Genomic DNA, 19,894 nt, shown 5'->3' with positions numbered 1-19,894 from the left:
TTCTAAGGATTTATACTGATTTTTCCTGTCTGAATTTGTCGCACAGAAAGTTGCAGGCCAAATATGTGTGACATTTCTGCGACTTTAGCTTCTAGAGCATTTTTACAACATTATACATAGGTGCTGAATACATAAAAAGCGACTGTTCAGCGACAGACAAGTCGCATCGGCTGAAAGTAGGCCAGAATGTCAGTCCATGTTGGAGCAGGTTTAGATACAGTCTAAAGTATAGATCTCAAAGTCTGTGCACAGAATTTAGCAAGGGCCTCGCACCTTCTGATGCATCAGGTAGGTGCACAATAGCATAGCCTAACCCTCTGTACTTTGGTCTATATTGATGCGGGACATAGACAGCCAGCTGATGACCAATCCATTAGTGCAATGGATGGCTGGAAGCATTTGTCTTTGCCTTTGCAATACCACAGAAGCAATGCATGGTCAATGTACAGCAATGACACACCTGTGTGAACAGCCAGGAGACCCCCCCCCCCCCCATGTTATGTTACATAGTTACATAGTTAGTACGGTCGAAAAAAGACATATGTCCATCAAGTTCAACCAGGGAATTAAGGGGTAGGGGTGTGGCGCGATATTGGGGAAGGGATGAGATTTTATATTTCTTCATAAGCATTAATCTTATTTTGTCAATTAGGAACATTCAGCACCCACCCGCTATCAAGGCAGCTGCCTATCATGTCATGCCCTACCTGCACAGGTGTGCTGGCTACTCAAATGATCCAATTAAGGAGGCCATTTAGTCAGCAGCAGCAGAAGTCCTGTGCCTGGACGCTCCAACAGCGGCCAGACACAAGCAGAAGCAGAAGCAGCAGAAGCAGCAGCAGCACCACCTTTTGTTTTTTGGCTGCAGCAGCAGCAAGGCCCACAGGGCTGGCTAGCTGGCTAGCCAGCAAGCAGGTAGCAATGAAAGTAGGAATCTTTCTTTTTAACCCTGTAAGGGGGTGGTGCACTGTACCCGAAGATACTGCCATATCGGGTCAATGCATAGGGCGACGGAAGCAAGCTTCGAAATCGGCCCCCGTTCTCAAAAATCCATTTAATATATGGTCCCCAGATAGGGGACGTATCAGATATTAAACTGATAAGAACAGATACTACACTTGATCTTAGCCAAAAGGCCGAGAAGCGATAACCGTGAAAGGGGCGGGCCCAACAAGGTGCCCTTCATGGGCACTATCACTGCTTGCTGTCAGGGAGGCTGCCAGACAATTTTCCATGCACACTCTGGGCTGGGGGGCAGTCAACCACCAGTACACACAGCAGAACCTAAACCCATACCATTATTGCTAAGCAGCAAGACAGGGGCCCATTGCACTCCCACGGGGCCTTTTTAAATGCAATCCATAACCCGGATTTGCCAGGAACCCTTCTTACTCCTCCTACTTGCATGTGACACTGGGCTTAGGATCTGCATAGGAAACACACACACAAGCACACACCTACCTTTGTTGCCTGCAGATGCCTCCTTGGCTGTCCCCAAACGGTATCAAACCAACACCCACGGGAAGCTGTAAGCATAGAGGACATGCCTGCACCCCATTGGACTTACCTGTGTGGGTTAAACCCGGGTTATTTGACAACCTATGGCGGTGATGGTTCTGCTCAGGCAGAGCAGTGCTGATGCTCCTCATAAAGCTGTCGCTGCTGTGAAGGTTCTAGGTGACATCACAAATCCCTATGGTTACATACACAACAAAGCTGGGTTGTTGTTGTTTACACTCTGCAAGGCCTGTGGAAGTGAGTGACATCATAGCACTGTAGTTCTGAGGGTTCTAGATGGATGCAACAATCTCCTGTTGCTTCTATGAAGGCCATAATAGACGACATCACCAAACAGCTCCATAGTCACATACACAGCAAAGGAGAGATGTTGTTTACACCTAGTGATGTCAGTGGTATTGAGTGACATCACAGCACAGTGCTAAGGCTCCTGGGCCTGGACACAGCAGCGGCTGCAATATCTCAACGGAGAATACGTTTATATATATGTGTGTGTGTGCGCGTATATATATATATATATATATATATATATATATATATATATATATATATATATATATTTCTCCGCCGAAATCACTTTTAAACCCATTTCCACCTTTTTTTCCCTTCTCTTCCTCTTACTTTTTTTTCAAGTTTTTTTACGTTTTTCTCCTTTTCGCCTCTTTTCTGGGCGTATTATTCTTCTTTTTCTTCTTTTTTTTCGTCTAATGCATACCCCATCAGTGCAGCAATGCTTATTCAATACCGCCAGCAGATGGAGACACTGGGGGATAATTTTCTAAGGATTTATACTGATTTTTCCTGTCTGAATTTGTCGCACAGAAAGTTGCAGGCCAAATATGTGTGACATTTCTGCGACTTTAGCTTCTAGAGCATTTTTACAACATTATACATAGGTGCTGAATACATAAAAAGCGACTGTTCAGCGACAGACAAGTCGCATCGGCTGAAAGTAGGCCAGAATGTCAGTCCATGTTGGAGCAGGTTTAGATACAGTCTAAAGTATAGATCTCAAAGTCTGTGCACAGAATTTAGCAAGGGCCTCGCACCTTCTGATGCATCAGGTAGGTGCACAATAGCATAGCCTAACCCTCTGTACTTTGGTCTATATTGATGCGGGACATAGACAGCCAGCTGATGACCAATCCATTAGTGCAATGGATGGCTGGAAGCATTTGTCTTTGCCTTTGCAATACCACAGAAGCAATGCATGGTCAATGTACAGCAATGACACACCTGTGTGAACAGCCAGGAGACCCCCCCCCCCCCCCATGTTATGTTACATAGTTACATAGTTAGTACGGTCGAAAAAAGACATATGTCCATCAAGTTCAACCAGGGAATTAAGGGGTAGGGGTGTGGCGCGATATTGGGGAAGGGATGAGATTTTATATTTCTTCATAAGCATTAATCTTATTTTGTCAATTAGGAACATTCAGCACCCACCCGCTATCAAGGCAGCTGCCTATCATGTCATGCCCTACCTGCACAGGTGTGCTGGCTACTCAAATGATCCAATTAAGGAGGCCATTTAGTCAGCAGCAGCAGAAGTCCTGTGCCTGGACGCTCCAACAGCGGCCAGACACAAGCAGAAGCAGAAGCAGCAGAAGCAGCAGCAGCACCACCTTTTGTTTTTTGGCTGCAGCAGCAGCAAGGCCCACAGGGCTGGCTAGCTGGCTAGCCAGCAAGCAGGTAGCAATGAAAGTAGGAATCTTTCTTTTTAACCCTGTAAGGGGGTGGTGCACTGTACCCGAAGATACTGCCATATCGGGTCAATGCATAGGGCGACGGAAGCAAGCTTCGAAATCGGCCCCCGTTCTCAAAAATCCATTTAATATATGGTCCCCAGATAGGGGACGTATCAGATATTAAACTGATAAGAACAGATACTACACTTGATCTTAGCCAAAAGGCCGAGAAGCGATAACCGTGAAAGGGGCGGGCCCAACAAGGTGCCCTTCATGGGCACTATCACTGCTTGCTGTCAGGGAGGCTGCCAGACAATTTTCCATGCACACTCTGGGCTGGGGGGCAGTCAACCACCAGTACACACAGCAGAACCTAAACCCATACCATTATTGCTAAGCAGCAAGACAGGGGCCCATTGCACTCCCACGGGGCCTTTTTAAATGCAATCCATAACCCGGATTTGCCAGGAACCCTTCTTACTCCTCCTACTTGCATGTGACACTGGGCTTAGGATCTGCATAGGAAACACACACACAAGCACACACCTACCTTTGTTGCCTGCAGATGCCTCCTTGGCTGTCCCCAAACGGTATCAAACCAACACCCACGGGAAGCTGTAAGCATAGAGGACATGCCTGCACCCCATTGGACTTACCTGTGTGGGTTAAACCCGGGTTATTTGACAACCTATGGCGGTGATGGTTCTGCTCAGGCAGAGCAGTGCTGATGCTCCTCATAAAGCTGTCGCTGCTGTGAAGGTTCTAGGTGACATCACAAATCCCTATGGTTACATACACAACAAAGCTGGGTTGTTGTTGTTTACACTCTGCAAGGCCTGTGGAAGTGAGTGACATCATAGCACTGTAGTTCTGAGGGTTCTAGATGGATGCAACAATCTCCTGTTGCTTCTATGAAGGCCATAATAGACGACATCACCAAACAGCTCCATAGTCACATACACAGCAAAGGAAAGATGTTGTTTACACCTAGTGATGTCAGTGGTATTGAGTGACATCACAGCACAGTGCTAAGGCTCCTGGGCCTGGACACAGCAGCGGCTGCAATATCTCAACGGAGAATACGTTTATATATATGTGTGTGTGTGCGCGTATATATATATATATATATATATATATATATATATATATATATATATATTTCTCCGCCGAAATCACTTTTAAACCCATTTCCACCTTTTTTTCCCTTCTCTTCCTCTTACTTTTTTTTCAAGTTTTTTTACGTTTTTCTCCTTTTCGCCTCTTTTCTGGGCGTATTATTCTTCTTTTTCTTCTTTTTTTTCGTCTAATGCATACCCCATCAGTGCAGCAATGCTTATTCAATACCGCCAGCAGATGGAGACACTGGGGGATAATTTTCTAAGGATTTATACTGATTTTTCCTGTCTGAATTTGTCGCACAGAAAGTTGCAGGCCAAATATGTGTGACATTTCTGCGACTTTAGCTTCTAGAGCATTTTTACAACATTATACATAGGTGCTGAATACATAAAAAGCGACTGTTCAGCGACAGACAAGTCGCATCGGCTGAAAGTAGGCCAGAATGTCAGTCCATGTTGGAGCAGGTTTAGATACAGTCTAAAGTATAGATCTCAAAGTCTGTGCACAGAATTTAGCAAGGGCCTCGCACCTTCTGATGCATCAGGTAGGTGCACAATAGCATAGCCTAACCCTCTGTACTTTGGTCTATATTGATGTGGGACATAGACAGCCAGCTGATGACCAATCCATTAGTGCAATGGATGGCTGGAAGCATTTGTCTTTGCCTTTGCAATACCACAGAAGCAATGCATGGTCAATGTACAGCAATGACACACCTGTGTGAACAGCCAGGAGACCCCCCCCCCCCCCCCCATGTTATGTTACATAGTTACATAGTTAGTACGGTCGAAAAAAGACATATGTCCATCAAGTTCAACCAGGGAATTAAGGGGTAGGGGTGTGGCGCGATATTGGGGAAGGGATGAGATTTTATATTTCTTCATAAGCATTAATCTTATTTTGTCAATTAGGAACATTCAGCACCCACCCGCTATCAAGGCAGCTGCCTATCATGTCATGCCCTACCTGCACAGGTGTGCTGGCTACTCAAATGATCCAATTAAGGAGGCCATTTAGTCAGCAGCAGCAGAAGTCCTGTGCCTGGACGCTCCAACAGCGGCCAGACACAAGCAGAAGCAGAAGCAGCAGAAGCAGCAGCAGCAGCACCACCTTTTGTTTTTTGGCTGCAGCAGCAGCAAGGCCCACAGGGCTGGCTAGCTGGCTAGCCAGCAAGCAGGTAGCAATGAAAGTAGGAATCTTTCTTTTTAACCCTGTAAGGGGGTGGTGCACTGTACCCGAAGATACTGCCATATCGGGTCAATGCATAGGGCGACGGAAGCAAGCTTCGAAATCGGCCCCCGTTCTCAAAAATCCATTTAATATATGGTCCCCAGATAGGGGACGTATCAGATATTAAACTGATAAGAACAGATACTACACTTGATCTTAGCCAAAAGGCCGAGAAGCGATAACCGTGAAAGGGGCGGGCCCAACAAGGTGCCCTTCATGGGCACTATCACTGCTTGCTGTCAGGGAGGCTGCCAGACAATTTTCCATGCACACTCTGGGCTGGGGGGCAGTCAACCACCAGTACACACAGCAGAACCTAAACCCATACCATTATTGCTAAGCAGCAAGACAGGGGCCCATTGCACTCCCACGGGGCCTTTTTAAATGCAATCCATAACCCGGATTTGCCAGGAACCCTTCTTACTCCTCCTACTTGCATGTGACACTGGGCTTAGGATCTGCATAGGAAACACACACACAAGCACACACCTACCTTTGTTGCCTGCAGATGCCTCCTTGGCTGTCCCCAAACGGTATCAAACCAACACCCACGGGAAGCTGTAAGCATAGAGGACATGCCTGCACCCCATTGGACTTACCTGTGTGGGTTAAACCCGGGTTATTTGACAACCTATGGCGGTGATGGTTCTGCTCAGGCAGAGCAGTGCTGATGCTCCTCATAAAGCTGTCGCTGCTGTGAAGGTTCTAGGTGACATCACAAATCCCTATGGTTACATACACAACAAAGCTGGGTTGTTGTTGTTTACACTCTGCAAGGCCTGTGGAAGTGAGTGACATCATAGCACTGTAGTTCTGAGGGTTCTAGATGGATGCAACAATCTCCTGTTGCTTCTATGAAGGCCATAATAGACGACATCACCAAACAGCTCCATAGTCACATACACAGCAAAGGAGAGATGTTGTTTACACCTAGTGATGTCAGTGGTATTGAGTGACATCACAGCACAGTGCTAAGGCTCCTGGGCCTGGACACAGCAGCGGCTGCAATATCTCAACGGAGAATACGTTTATATATATGTGTGTGTGTGCGCGTATATATATATATATATATATATATATATATATATATATATATTCTCCGCCGAAATCACTTTTAAACCCATTTCCACCTTTTTTTCCCTTCTCTTCCTCTTACTTTTTTTTCACGTTTTTTTACGTTTTTCTCCTTTTCGCCTCTTTTCTGGGCGTATTATTCTTCTTTTTCTTCTTTTTTTTCGTCTAATGCATACCCCATCAGTGCAGCAATGCTTATTCAATACCGCCAGCAGATGGAGACACTGGGGGATAATTTTCTAAGGATTTATACTGATTTTTCCTGTCTGAATTTGTCGCACAGAAAGTTGCAGGCCAAATATGTGTGACATTTCTGCGACTTTAGCTTCTAGAGCATTTTTACAACATTATACATAGGTGCTGAATACATAAAAAGCGACTGTTCAGCGACAGACAAGTCGCATCGGCTGAAAGTAGGCCAGAATGTCAGTCCATGTTGGAGCAGGTTTAGATACAGTCTAAAGTATAGATCTCAAAGTCTGTGCACAGAATTTAGCAAGGGCCTCGCACCTTCTGATGCATCAGGTAGGTGCACAATAGCATAGCCTAACCCTCTGTACTTTGGTCTATATTGATGCGGGACATAGACAGCCAGCTGATGACCAATCCATTAGTGCAATGGATGGCTGGAAGCATTTGTCTTTGCCTTTGCAATACCACAGAAGCAATGCATGGTCAATGTACAGCAATGACACACCTGTGTGAACAGCCAGGAGACCCCCCCCCCCCCCCCATGTTATGTTACATAGTTACATAGTTAGTACGGTCGAAAAAAGACATATGTCCATCAAGTTCAACCAGGGAATTAAGGGGTAGGGGTGTGGCGCGATATTGGGGAAGGGATGAGATTTTATATTTCTTCATAAGCATTAATCTTATTTTGTCAATTAGGAACATTCAGCACCCACCCGCTATCAAGGCAGCTGCCTATCATGTCATGCCCTACCTGCACAGGTGTGCTGGCTACTCAAATGATCCAATTAAGGAGGCCATTTAGTCAGCAGCAGCAGAAGTCCTGTGCCTGGACGCTCCAACAGCGGCCAGACACAAGCAGCAGCAGAAGCAGCAGCAGCACCACCTTTTGTTTTTTGGCTGCAGCAGCAGCAAGGCCCACAGGGCTGGCTAGCTGGCTAGCCAGCAAGCAGGTAGCAATGAAAGTAGGAATCTTTCTTTTTAACCCTTTAAGGGGGTGGTGCACTGTACCCGAAGATACTGCCATATCGGGTCAATGCATAGGGCGACGGAAGCAAGCTTCGAAATCGGCCCCCGTTCTCAAAAATCCATTTAATATATGGTCCCCAGATAGGGGACGTATCAGATATTAAACTGATAAGAACAGATACTACACTTGATCTTAGCCAAAAGGCCGAGAAGCGATAACCGTGAAAGGGGCGGGCCCAACAAGGTGCCCTTCATGGGCACTATCACTGCTTGCTGTCAGGGAGGCTGCCAGACAATTTTCCATGCACACTCTGGGCTGGGGGGCAGTCAACCACCAGTACACACAGCAGAACCTAAACCCATACCATTATTGCTAAGCAGCAAGACAGGGGCCCATTGCACTCCCACGGGGCCTTTTTAAATGCAATCCATAACCCGGATTTGCCAGGAACCCTTCTTACTCCTCCTACTTGCATGTGACACTGGGCTTAGGATCTGCATAGGAAACACACACACAAGCACACACCTACCTTTGTTGCCTGCAGATGCCTCCTTGGCTGTCCCCAAACGGTATCAAACCAACACCCACGGGAAGCTGTAAGCATAGAGGACATGCCTGCACCCCATTGGACTTACCTGTGTGGGTTAAACCCGGGTTATTTGACAACCTATGGCGGTGATGGTTCTGCTCAGGCAGAGCAGTGCTGATGCTCCTCATAAAGCTGTCGCTGCTGTGAAGGTTCTAGGTGACATCACAAATCCCTATGGTTACATACACAACAAAGCTGGGTTGTTGTTGTTTACACTCTGCAAGGCCTGTGGAAGTGAGTGACATCATAGCACTGTAGTTCTGAGGGTTCTAGATGGATGCAACAATCTCCTGTTGCTTCTATGAAGGCCATAATAGACGACATCACCAAACAGCTCCATAGTCACATACACAGCAAAGGAGAGATGTTGTTTACACCTAGTGATGTCAGTGGTATTGAGTGACATCACAGCACAGTGCTAAGGCTCCTGGGCCTGGACACAGCAGCGGCTGCAATATCTCAACGGAGAATACGTTTATATATATATGTGTGTGTGTGCGCGTATATATATATATATATATATATATATATATATATATATATATATTTCTCCGCCGAAATCACTTTTAAACCCATTTCCACCTTTTTTTCCCTTCTCTTCCTCTTACTTTTTTTTCACGTTTTTTTACGTTTTTCTCCTTTTCGCCTCTTTTCTGGGCGTATTATTCTTCTTTTTCTTCTTTTTTTTCGTCTAATGCATACCCCATCAGTGCAGCAATGCTTATTCAATACCGCCAGCAGATGGAGACACTGGGGGATAATTTTCTAAGGATTTATACTGATTTTTCCTGTCTGAATTTGTCGCACAGAAAGTTGCAGGCCAAATATGTGTGACATTTCTGCGACTTTAGCTTCTAGAGCATTTTTACAACATTATACATAGGTGCTGAATACATAAAAAGCGACTGTTCAGCGACAGACAAGTCGCATCGGCTGAAAGTAGGCCAGAATGTCAGTCCATGTTGGAGCAGGTTTAGATACAGTCTAAAGTATAGATCTCAAAGTCTGTGCACAGAATTTAGCAAGGGCCTCGCACCTTCTGATGCATCAGGTAGGTGCACAATAGCATAGCCTAACCCTCTGTACTTTGGTCTATATTGATGCGGGACATAGACAGCCAGCTGATGACCAATCCATTAGTGCAATGGATGGCTGGAAGCATTTGTCTTTGCCTTTGCAATACCACAGAAGCAATGCATGGTCAATGTACAGCAATGACACACCTGTGTGAACAGCCAGGAGACCCCCCCCCCCCCCCCATGTTATGTTACATAGTTACATAGTTAGTACGGTCGAAAAAAGACATATGTCCATCAAGTTCAACCAGGGAATTAAGGGGTAGGGGTGTGGCGCGATATTGGGGAAGGGATGAGATTTTATATTTCTTCATAAGCATTAATCTTATTTTGTCAATTAGGAACATTCAGCACCCACCCGCTATCAAGGCAGCTGCCTATCATGTCATGCCCTACCTGCACAGGTGTGCTGGCTACTCAAATGATCCAATTAAGGAGGCCATTTAGTCAGCAGCAGCAGAAGTCCTGTGCCTGGACGCTCCAACAGCGGCCAGACACAAGCAGCAGCAGAAGCAGCAGCAGCACCACCTTTTGTTTTTTGGCTGCAGCAGCAGCAAGGCCCACAGGGCTGGCTAGCTGGCTAGCCAGCAAGCAGGTAGCAATGAAAGTAGGAATCTTTCTTTTTAACCCTTTAAGGGGGTGGTGCACTGTACCCGAAGATACTGCCATATCGGGTCAATGCATAGGGCGACGGAAGCAAGCTTCGAAATCGGCCCCCGTTCTCAAAAATCCATTTAATATATGGTCCCCAGATAGGGGACGTATCAGATATTAAACTGATAAGAACAGATACTACACTTGATCTTAGCCAAAAGGCCGAGAAGCGATAACCGTGAAAGGGGCGGGCCCAACAAGGTGCCCTTCATGGGCACTATCACTGCTTGCTGTCAGGGAGGCTGCCAGACAATTTTCCATGCACACTCTGGGCTGGGGGGCAGTCAACCACCAGTACACACAGCAGAACCTAAACCCATACCATTATTGCTAAGCAGCAAGACAGGGGCCCATTGCACTCCCACGGGGCCTTTTTAAATGCAATCCATAACCCGGATTTGCCAGGAACCCTTCTTACTCCTCCTACTTGCATGTGACACTGGGCTTAGGATCTGCATAGGAAACACACACACAAGCACACACCTACCTTTGTTGCCTGCAGATGCCTCCTTGGCTGTCCCCAAACGGTATCAAACCAACACCCACGGGAAGCTGTAAGCATAGAGGACATGCCTGCACCCCATTGGACTTACCTGTGTGGGTTAAACCCGGGTTATTTGACAACCTATGGCGGTGATGGTTCTGCTCAGGCAGAGCAGTGCTGATGCTCCTCATAAAGCTGTCGCTGCTGTGAAGGTTCTAGGTGACATCACAAATCCCTATGGTTACATACACAACAAAGCTGGGTTGTTGTTGTTTACACTCTGCAAGGCCTGTGGAAGTGAGTGACATCATAGCACTGTAGTTCTGAGGGTTCTAGATGGATGCAACAATCTCCTGTTGCTTCTATGAAGGCCATAATAGACGACATCACCAAACAGCTCCATAGTCACATACACAGCAAAGGAGAGATGTTGTTTACACCTAGTGATGTCAGTGGTATTGAGTGACATCACAGCACAGTGCTAAGGCTCCTGGGCCTGGACACAGCAGCGGCTGCAATATCTCAACGGAGAATACGTTTATATATATGTGTGTGTGTGCGCGTATATATATATATATATATATATATATATATATATATATATATATTTCTCCGCCGAAATCACTTTTAAACCCATTTCCACCTTTTTTTCCCTTCTCTTCCTCTTACTTTTTTTTCACGTTTTTTTACGTTTTTCTCCTTTTCGCCTCTTTTCTGGGCGTATTATTCTTCTTTTTCTTCTTTTTTTTCGTCTAATGCATACCCCATCAGTGCAGCAATGCTTATTCAATACCGCCAGCAGATGGAGACACTGGGGGATAATTTTCTAAGGATTTATACTGATTTTTCCTGTCTGAATTTGTCGCACAGAAAGTTGCAGGCCAAATATGTGTGACATTTCTGCGACTTTAGCTTCTAGAGCATTTTTACAACATTATACATAGGTGCTGAATACATAAAAAGCGACTGTTCAGCGACAGACAAGTCGCATCGGCTGAAAGTAGGCCAGAATGTCAGTCCATGTTGGAGCAGGTTTAGATACAGTCTAAAGTATAGATCTCAAAGTCTGTGCACAGAATTTAGCAAGGGCCTCGCACCTTCTGATGCATCAGGTAGGTGCACAATAGCATAGCCTAACCCTCTGTACTTTGGTCTATATTGATGCGGGACATAGACAGCCAGCTGATGACCAATCCATTAGTGCAATGGATGGCTGGAAGCATTTGTCTTTGCCTTTGCAATACCACAGAAGCAATGCATGGTCAATGTACAGCAATGACACACCTGTGTGAACAGCCAGGAGACCCCCCCCCCCCATGTTATGTTACATAGTTACATAGTTAGTACGGTCGAAAAAAGACATATGTCCATCAAGTTCAACCAGGGAATTAAGGGGTAGGGGTGTGGCGCGATATTGGGGAAGGGATGAGATTTTATATTTCTTCATAAGCATTAATGTTATTTTGTCAATTAGGAACATTCAGCACCCACCCTCTATCAAGGCAGCTGCCTATCATGTCATGCCCTACCTGCACAGGTGTGCTGGATACTCAAATGATCCAATTAAGGAGGCCATTTAGTCAGCAGCAGCAGAAGTCCTGTGCCTGGACGCTCCAACAGCGGCCAGACACAAGCAGAAGCAGAAGCAGCAGAAGCAGCAGCAGCACCACCTTTTGTTTTTTGGCTGCAGCAGCAGCAAGGCCCACAGGGCTGGCTAGCTGGCTAGCCAGCAAGCAGGTAGCAATGAAAGTAGGAATCTTTCTTTTTAACCCTGTAAGGGGGTGGTGCACTGTACCCGAAGATACTGCCATATCGGGTCAATGCATAGGGCGACGGAAGCAAGCTTCGAAATCGGCCCCCGTTCTCAAAAATCCATTTAATATATGGTCCCCAGATAGGGGACGTATCAGATATTAAACTGATAAGAACAGATACTACACTTGATCTTAGCCAAAAGGCCGAGAAGCGATAACCGTGAAAGGGGCGGGCCCAACAAGGTGCCCTTCATGGGCACTATCACTGCTTGCTGTCAGGGAGGCTGCCAGACAATTTTCCATGCACACTCTGGGCTGGGGGGCAGTCAACCACCAGTACACACAGCAGAACCTAAACCCATACCATTATTGCTAAGCAGCAAGACAGGGGCCCATTGCACTCCCACGGGGCCTTTTTAAATGCAATCCATAACCCGGATTTGCCAGGAACCCTTCTTACTCCTCCTACTTGCATGTGACACTGGGCTTAGGATCTGCATAGGAAACACACACACAAGCACACACCTACCTTTGTTGCCTGCAGATGCCTCCTTGGCTGTCCCCAAACGGTATCAAACCAACACCCACGGGAAGCTGTAAGCATAGAGGACATGCCTGCACCCCATTGGACTTACCTGTGTGGGTTAAACCCGGGTTATTTGACAACCTATGGCGGTGATGGTTCTGCTCAGGCAGAGCAGTGCTGATGCTCCTCATAAAGCTGTCGCTGCTGTGAAGGTTCTAGGTGACATCACAAATCCCTATGGTTACATACACAACAAAGCTGGGTTGTTGTTGTTTACACTCTGCAAGGCCTGTGGAAGTGAGTGACATCATAGCACTGTAGTTCTGAGGGTTCTAGATGGATGCAACAATCTCCTGTTGCTTCTATGAAGGCCATAATAGACGACATCACCAAACAGCTCCATAGTCACATACACAGCAAAGGAGAGATGTTGTTTACACCTAGTGATGTCAGTGGTATTGAGTGACATCACAGCACAGTGCTAAGGCTCCTGGGCCTGGACACAGCAGCGGCTGCAATATCTCAACGGAGAATACGTTTATATATATGTGTGTGTGTGCGCGTATATATATATATATATATATATATATATATATATATATATTCTCCGCCGAAATCACTTTTAAACCCATTTCCACCTTTTTTTCCCTTCTCTTCCTCTTACTTTTTTTTCACGTTTTTTTACGTTTTTCTCCTTTTCGCCTCTTTTCTGGGCGTATTATTCTTCTTTTTCTTCTTTTTTTTCGTCTAATGCATACCCCATCAGTGCAGCAATGCTTATTCAATACCGCCAGCAGATGGAGACACTGGGGGATAATTTTCTAAGGATTTATACTGATTTTTCCTGTCTGAATTTGTCGCACAGAAAGTTGCAGGCCAAATATGTGTGACATTTCTGCGACTTTAGCTTCTAGAGCATTTTTACAACATTATACATAGGTGCTGAATACATAAAAAGCGACTGTTCAGCGACAGACAAGTCGCATCGGCTGAAAGTAGGCCAGAATGTCAGTCCATGTTGGAGCAGGTTTAGATACAGTCTAAAGTATAGATCTCAAAGTCTGTGCACAGAATTTAGCAAGGGCCTCGCACCTTCTGATGCATCAGGTAGGTGCACAATAGCATAGCCTAACCCTCTGTACTTTGGTCTATATTGATGCGGGACATAGACAGCCAGCTGATGACCAATCCATTAGTGCAATGGATGGCTGGAAGCATTTGTCTTTGCCTTTGCAATACCACAGAAGCAATGCATGGTCAATGTACAGCAATGACACACCTGTGTGAACAGCCAGGAGACCCCCCCCCCCATGTTATGTTACATAGTTACATAGTTAGTACGGTCGAAAAAAGACATATGTCCATCAAGTTCAACCAGGGAATTAAGGGGTAGGGGTGTGGCGCGATATTGGGGAAGGGATGAGATTTTATATTTCTTCATAAGCATTAATCTTATTTTGTCAATTAGGAACATTCAGCACCCACCCGCTATCAAGGCAGCTGCCTATCATGTCATGCCCTACCTGCACAGGTGTGCTGGCTACTCAAATGATCCAATTAAGGAGGCCATTTAGTCGTCAGCAGCAGCAGAAGTCCTGTGCCTGGACGCTCCAACAGCGGCCAGACACAAGCAGAAGCAGAAGCAGCAGAAGCAGCAGAAGCAGCAGCAGCACCACCTTTTGTTTTTTGGCTGCAGCAGCAGCAAGGCCCACAGGGCTGGCTAGCTGGCTAGCCAGCAAGCAGGTAGCAATGAAAGTAGGAATCTTTCTTTTTAACCCTGTAAGGGGGTGGTGCACTGTACCCGAAGATACTGCCATATCGGGTCAATGCATAGGGCGACGGAAGCAAGCTTCGAAATCGGCCCCCGTTCTCAAAAATCCATTTAATATATGGTCCCCAGATAGGGGACGTATCAGATATTAAACTGATAAGAACAGATACTACACTTGATCTTAGCCAAAAGGCCGAGAAGCGATAACCGTGAAAGGGGCGGGCCCAACAAGGTGCCCTTCATGGGCACTATCACTGCTTGCTGTCAGGGAGGCTGCCAGACAATTTTCCATGCACACTCTGGGCTGGGGGGCAGTCAACCACCAGTACACACAGCAGAACCTAAACCCATACCATTATTGCTAAGCAGCAAGACAGGGGCCCATTGCACTCCCACGGGGCCTTTTTAAATGCAATCCATAACCCGGATTTGCCAGGAACCCTTCTTACTCCTCCTACGTGCATGTGACACTGGGCTTAGGATCTGCATAGGAAACACACACACAAGCACACACCTACCTTTGTTGCCTGCAGATGCCTCCTTGGCTGTCCCCAAACGGTATCAAACCAACACCCACGGGAAGCTGTAAGCATAGAGGACATGCCTGCACCCCATTGGACTTACCTGTGTGGGTTAAACCCGGGTTATTTGACAACCTATGGCGGTGATGGTTCTGCTCAGGCAGAGCAGTGCTGATGCTCCTCATAAAGCTGTCGCTGCTGTGAAGGTTCTAGGTGACATCACAAATCCCTATGGTTACATACACAACAAAGCTGGGTTGTTGTTGTTTACACTCTGCAAGGCCTGTGGAAGTGAGTGACATCATAGCACTGTAGTTCTGAGGGTTCTAGATGGATGCAACAATCTCCTGTTGCTTCTATGAAGGCCATAATAGACGACATCACCAAACAGCTCCATAGTCACATACACAGCAAAGGAGAGATGTTGTTTACACCTAGTGATGTCAGTGGTATTGAGTGACATCACAGCACAGTGCTAAGGCTCCTGGGCCTGGACACAGCAGCGGCTGCAATATCTCAACGGAGAATACGTTTATATATATGTGTGTGTGTGCGCGTATATATATATATATATATATATATATATATATATATTCTCCGCCGAAATCACTTTTAAACCCATTTCCACCTTTTTTTCCCTTCTCTTCCTCTTACTTTTTTTTCACGTTTTTTTACGTTTTTCTCCTTTTCGCCTCTTTTCTGGGCGTATTATTCTTCTTTTTCTTCTTTTTTTTCGTCTAATGCATACCCCATCAGTGCAGCAATGCTTATTCAATACCGCCAGCAGATGGAGACACTGGGGGATAATTTTCTAAGGATTTATACTGATTTTTCCTGTCTGAATTTGTCGCACAGAAAGTTGCAGGCCAAATATGTGTGACATTTCTGCGACTTTAGCTTCTAGAGCATTTTTACAACATTATACATAGGTGCTGAATACATAAAAAGCGACTGTTCAGCGACAGACAAGTCGCATCGGCTGAAAGTAGGCCAGAATGTCAGTCCATGTTGGAGCAGGTTTAGATACAGTCTAAAGTATAGATCTCAAAGTCTGTGCACAGAATTTAGCAAGGGCCTCGCACCTTCTGATGCATCAGGTAGGTGCACAATAGCATAGCCTAACCCTCTGTACTTTGGTCTATATTGATGCGGGACATAGACAGCCAGCTGATGACCAATCCATTAGTGCAATGGATGGCTGGAAGCATTTGTCTTTGCCTTTGCAATACCACAGAAGCAATGCATGGTCAATGTACAGCAATGACACACCTGTGTGAACAGCCAGGAGACCCCCCCCCCCCCCATGTTATGTTACATAGTTACATAGTTAGTACGGTCGAAAAAAGACATATGTCCATCAAGTTCAACCAGGGAATTAAGGGGTAGGGGTGTGGCGCGATATTGGGGAAGGGATGAGATTTTATATTTCTTCATAAGCATTAATCTTATTTTGTCAATTAGGAACATTCAGCACCCACCCGCTATCAAGGCAGCTGCCTATCATGTCATGCCCTACCTGCACATGTGTGCTGGATACTCAAATGATCCAATTAAGGAGGCCATTTAGTCAGCAGCAGCAGAAGTCCTGTGCCTGGACGCTCCAACAGCGGCCAGACACAAGCAGAAGCAGAAGCAGCAGAAGCACCACCTTTTGTTTTTTGGCTGCAGCAGCAGCAAGGCCCACAGGGCTGGCTAGCTGGCTAGCCAGCAAGCAGGTAGCAATGAAAGTAGGAATCTTTCTTTTTAACCCTGTAAGGGGGTGGTGCACTGTACCCGAAGATACTGCCATATCGGGTCAATGCATAGGGCGACGGAAGCAAGCTTCGAAATCGGCCCCCGTTCTCAAAAATCCATTTAATATATGGTCCCCAGATAGGGGACGTATCAGATATTAAACTGATAAGAACAGATACTACACTTGATCTTAGCCAAAAGGCCGAGAAGCGATAACCGTGAAAGGGGCGGGCCCAACAAGGTGCCCTTCATGGGCACTATCACTGCTTGCTGTCAGGGAGGCTGCCAGACAATTTTCCATGCACACTCTGGGCTGGGGGGCAGTCAACCACCAGTACACACAGCAGAACCTAAACCCATACCATTATTGCTAAGCAGCAAGACAGGGGCCCATTGCACTCCCACGGGGCCTTTTTAAATGCAATCCATAACCCGGATTTGCCAGGAACCCTTCTTACTCCTCCTACTTGCATGTGACACTGGGCTTAGGATCTGCATAGGAAACACACACACAAGCACACACCTACCTTTGTTGCCTGCAGATGCCTCCTTGGCTGTCCCCAAACGGTATCAAACCAACACCCACGGGAAGCTGTAAGCATAGAGGACATGCCTGCACCCCATTGGACTTACCTGTGTGGGTTAAACCCGGGTTATTTGACAACCTATGGCGGTGATGGTTCTGCTCAGGCAGAGCAGTGCTGATGCTCCTCATAAAGCTGTCGCTGCTGTGAAGGTTCTAGGTGACATCACAAATCCCTATGGTTACATACACAACAAAGCTGGGTTGTTGTTGTTTACACTCTGCAAGGCCTGTGGAAGTGAGTGACATCATAGCACTGTAGTTCTGAGGGTTCTAGATGGATGCAACAATCTCCTGTTGCTTCTATGAAGGCCATAATAGACGACATCACCAAACAGCTCCATAGTCACATACACAGCAAAGGAGAGATGTTGTTTACACCTAGTGATGTCAGTGGTATTGAGTGACATCACAGCACAGTGCTAAGGCTCCTGGGCCTGGACACAGCAGCGGCTGCAATATCTCAACGGAGAATACGTTTATATATATATGTGTGTGTGTGCGCGTATATATATATATATATATATATATATATATATATATATATATATATATATATATTTCTCCGCCGAAATCACTTTTAAACCCATTTCCACCTTTTTTTCCCTTCTCTTCCTCTTACTTTTTTTTCACGTTTTTTTACGTTTTTCTCCTTTTCGCCTCTTTTCTGGGCGTATTATTCTTCTTTTTCTTCTTTTTTTTCGTCTAATGCATACCCCATCAGTGCAGCAATGCTTATTCAATACCGCCAGCAGATGGAGACACTGGGGGATAATTTTCTAAGGATTTATACTGATTTTTCCTGTCTGAATTTGTCGCACAGAAAGTTGCAGGCCAAATATGTGTGACATTTCTGCGACTTTAGCTTCTAGAGCATTTTTACAACATTATACATAGGTGCTGAATACATAAAAAGTGACTGTTCAGCGACAGACAAGTCGCATCGGCTGAAAGTAGGCCAGAATGTCAGTCCATGTTGGAGCAGGTTTAGATACAGTCTAAAGTATAGATCTCAAAGTCTGTGCACAGAATTTAGCAAGGGCCTCGCACCTTCTGATGCATCAGGTAGGTGCACAATAGCATAGCCTAACCCTCTGTACTTTGGTCTATATTGATGCGGGACATAGACAGCCAGCTGATGACCAATCCATTAGTGCAATGGATGGCTGGAAGCATTTGTCTTTGCCTTTGCAATACCACAGAAGCAATGCATGGTCAATGTACAGCAATGACACACCTGTGTGAACAGCCAGGAGACCCCCCCCCCCCCATGTTATGTTACATAGTTACATAGTTAGTACGGTCGAAAAAAGACATATGTCCATCAAGTTCAACCAGGGAATTAAGGGGTAGGGGTGTGGCGCGATATTGGGGAAGGGATGAGATTTTATATTTCTTCATAAGCATTAATCTTATTTTGTCAATTAGGAACATTCAGCACCCACCCGCTATCAAGGCAGCTGCCTATCATGTCATGCCCTACCTGCACAGGTGTGCTGGCTACTCAAATGATCCAATTAAGGAGGCCATTTAGTCAGCAGCAGCAGAAGTCCTGTGCCTGGACGCTCCAACAGCGGCCAGACACAAGCAGAAGCAGCAGAAGCAGCAGCAGCACCACCTTTTGTTTTTTGGCTGCAGCAGCAGCAAGGCCCACAGGGCTGGCTAGCTGGCTAGCCAGCAAGCAGGTAGCAATGAAAGTAGGAATCTTTCTTTTTAACCCTGTAAGGGGGTGGTGCACTGTACCCGAAGATACTGCCATATCGGGTCAATGCATAGGGCGACGGAAGCAAGCTTCGAAATCGGCCCCCGTTCTCAAAAATCCATTTAATATATGGTCCCCAGATAGGGGACGTATCAGATATTAAACTGATAAGAACAGATACTACACTTGATCGTAGCCAAAAGGCCGAGAAGCGATAACCGTGAAAGGGGCGGGCCCAACAAGGTGCCCTTCATGGGCACTATCACTGCTTGCTGTCAGGGAGGCTGCCAGACAATTTTCCATGCACACTCTGGGCTGGGGGGCAGTCAACCACCAGTACACACAGCAGAACCTAAACCCATACCATTATTGCTAAGCAGCAAGACAGGGGCCCATTGCACTCCCACGGGGCCTTTTTAAATGCAATCCATAACCCGGATTTGCCAGGAACCCTTCTTACTCCTCCTACTTGCATGTGACACTGGGCTTAGGATCTGCATAGGAAACACACACACAAGCACACACCTACCTTTGTTGCCTGCAGATGCCTCCTTGGCTGTCCCCAAACGGTATCAAACCAACACCCACGGGAAGCTGTAAGCATAGAGGACATGCCTGCACCCCATTGGACTTACCTGTGTGGGTTAAACCCGGGTTATTTGACAACCTATGGCGGTGATGGTTCTGCTCAGGCAGAGCAGTGCTGATG

The 19,894-nt window shown here is 46.2% G+C and overlaps 9 non-coding genes across 9 annotated transcripts; all 9 read right to left on the bottom strand.

Moving 5' to 3' along the window:
• Positions 1–957: 957 nt before the first annotated feature.
• LOC130334661 (U2 spliceosomal RNA) lies at positions 958–1,148 on the bottom strand. Its single transcript, XR_008876429.1, has one exon. It is a non-coding gene; the product is annotated as a U2 spliceosomal RNA (small nuclear RNA).
• A 2,104-nt stretch (positions 1,149–3,252) lies between these two features.
• On the bottom strand, positions 3,253–3,443 carry LOC130334660 (U2 spliceosomal RNA). Its single transcript, XR_008876428.1, has one exon. It is a non-coding gene; the product is annotated as a U2 spliceosomal RNA (small nuclear RNA).
• Positions 3,444–5,544: 2,101 nt separating this feature from the next.
• LOC130334658 (U2 spliceosomal RNA) lies at positions 5,545–5,735 on the bottom strand. Its single transcript, XR_008876426.1, has one exon. It is a non-coding gene; the product is annotated as a U2 spliceosomal RNA (small nuclear RNA).
• A 2,081-nt stretch (positions 5,736–7,816) lies between these two features.
• On the bottom strand, positions 7,817–8,007 carry LOC130334657 (U2 spliceosomal RNA). The gene has a single exon (XR_008876425.1). It is a non-coding gene; the product is annotated as a U2 spliceosomal RNA (small nuclear RNA).
• A 2,086-nt stretch (positions 8,008–10,093) lies between these two features.
• LOC130334656 (U2 spliceosomal RNA) lies at positions 10,094–10,284 on the bottom strand. The gene has a single exon (XR_008876424.1). It is a non-coding gene; the product is annotated as a U2 spliceosomal RNA (small nuclear RNA).
• Positions 10,285–12,373: 2,089 nt separating this feature from the next.
• Positions 12,374–12,564, bottom strand: LOC130334654 (U2 spliceosomal RNA). The gene has a single exon (XR_008876423.1). It is a non-coding gene; the product is annotated as a U2 spliceosomal RNA (small nuclear RNA).
• A 2,095-nt stretch (positions 12,565–14,659) lies between these two features.
• Positions 14,660–14,850, bottom strand: LOC130334653 (U2 spliceosomal RNA). The gene has a single exon (XR_008876422.1). It is a non-coding gene; the product is annotated as a U2 spliceosomal RNA (small nuclear RNA).
• A 2,073-nt stretch (positions 14,851–16,923) lies between these two features.
• Positions 16,924–17,114, bottom strand: LOC130334769 (U2 spliceosomal RNA). Its single transcript, XR_008876519.1, has one exon. It is a non-coding gene; the product is annotated as a U2 spliceosomal RNA (small nuclear RNA).
• Positions 17,115–19,210: 2,096 nt separating this feature from the next.
• LOC130334701 (U2 spliceosomal RNA) lies at positions 19,211–19,401 on the bottom strand. Its single transcript, XR_008876465.1, has one exon. It is a non-coding gene; the product is annotated as a U2 spliceosomal RNA (small nuclear RNA).
• Positions 19,402–19,894: the final 493 nt, after the last annotated feature.

This window comes from Hyla sarda, unplaced genomic scaffold, assembly GCF_029499605.1.
Source record: "Hyla sarda isolate aHylSar1 unplaced genomic scaffold, aHylSar1.hap1 scaffold_440, whole genome shotgun sequence".
Classification (NCBI taxonomy): Eukaryota; Metazoa; Chordata; class Amphibia; order Anura; family Hylidae; genus Hyla; species Hyla sarda.
The sequence above is the reverse complement of the archived record's forward strand: the minus strand, read 5'-3'. Positions and strand labels throughout refer to the sequence as shown.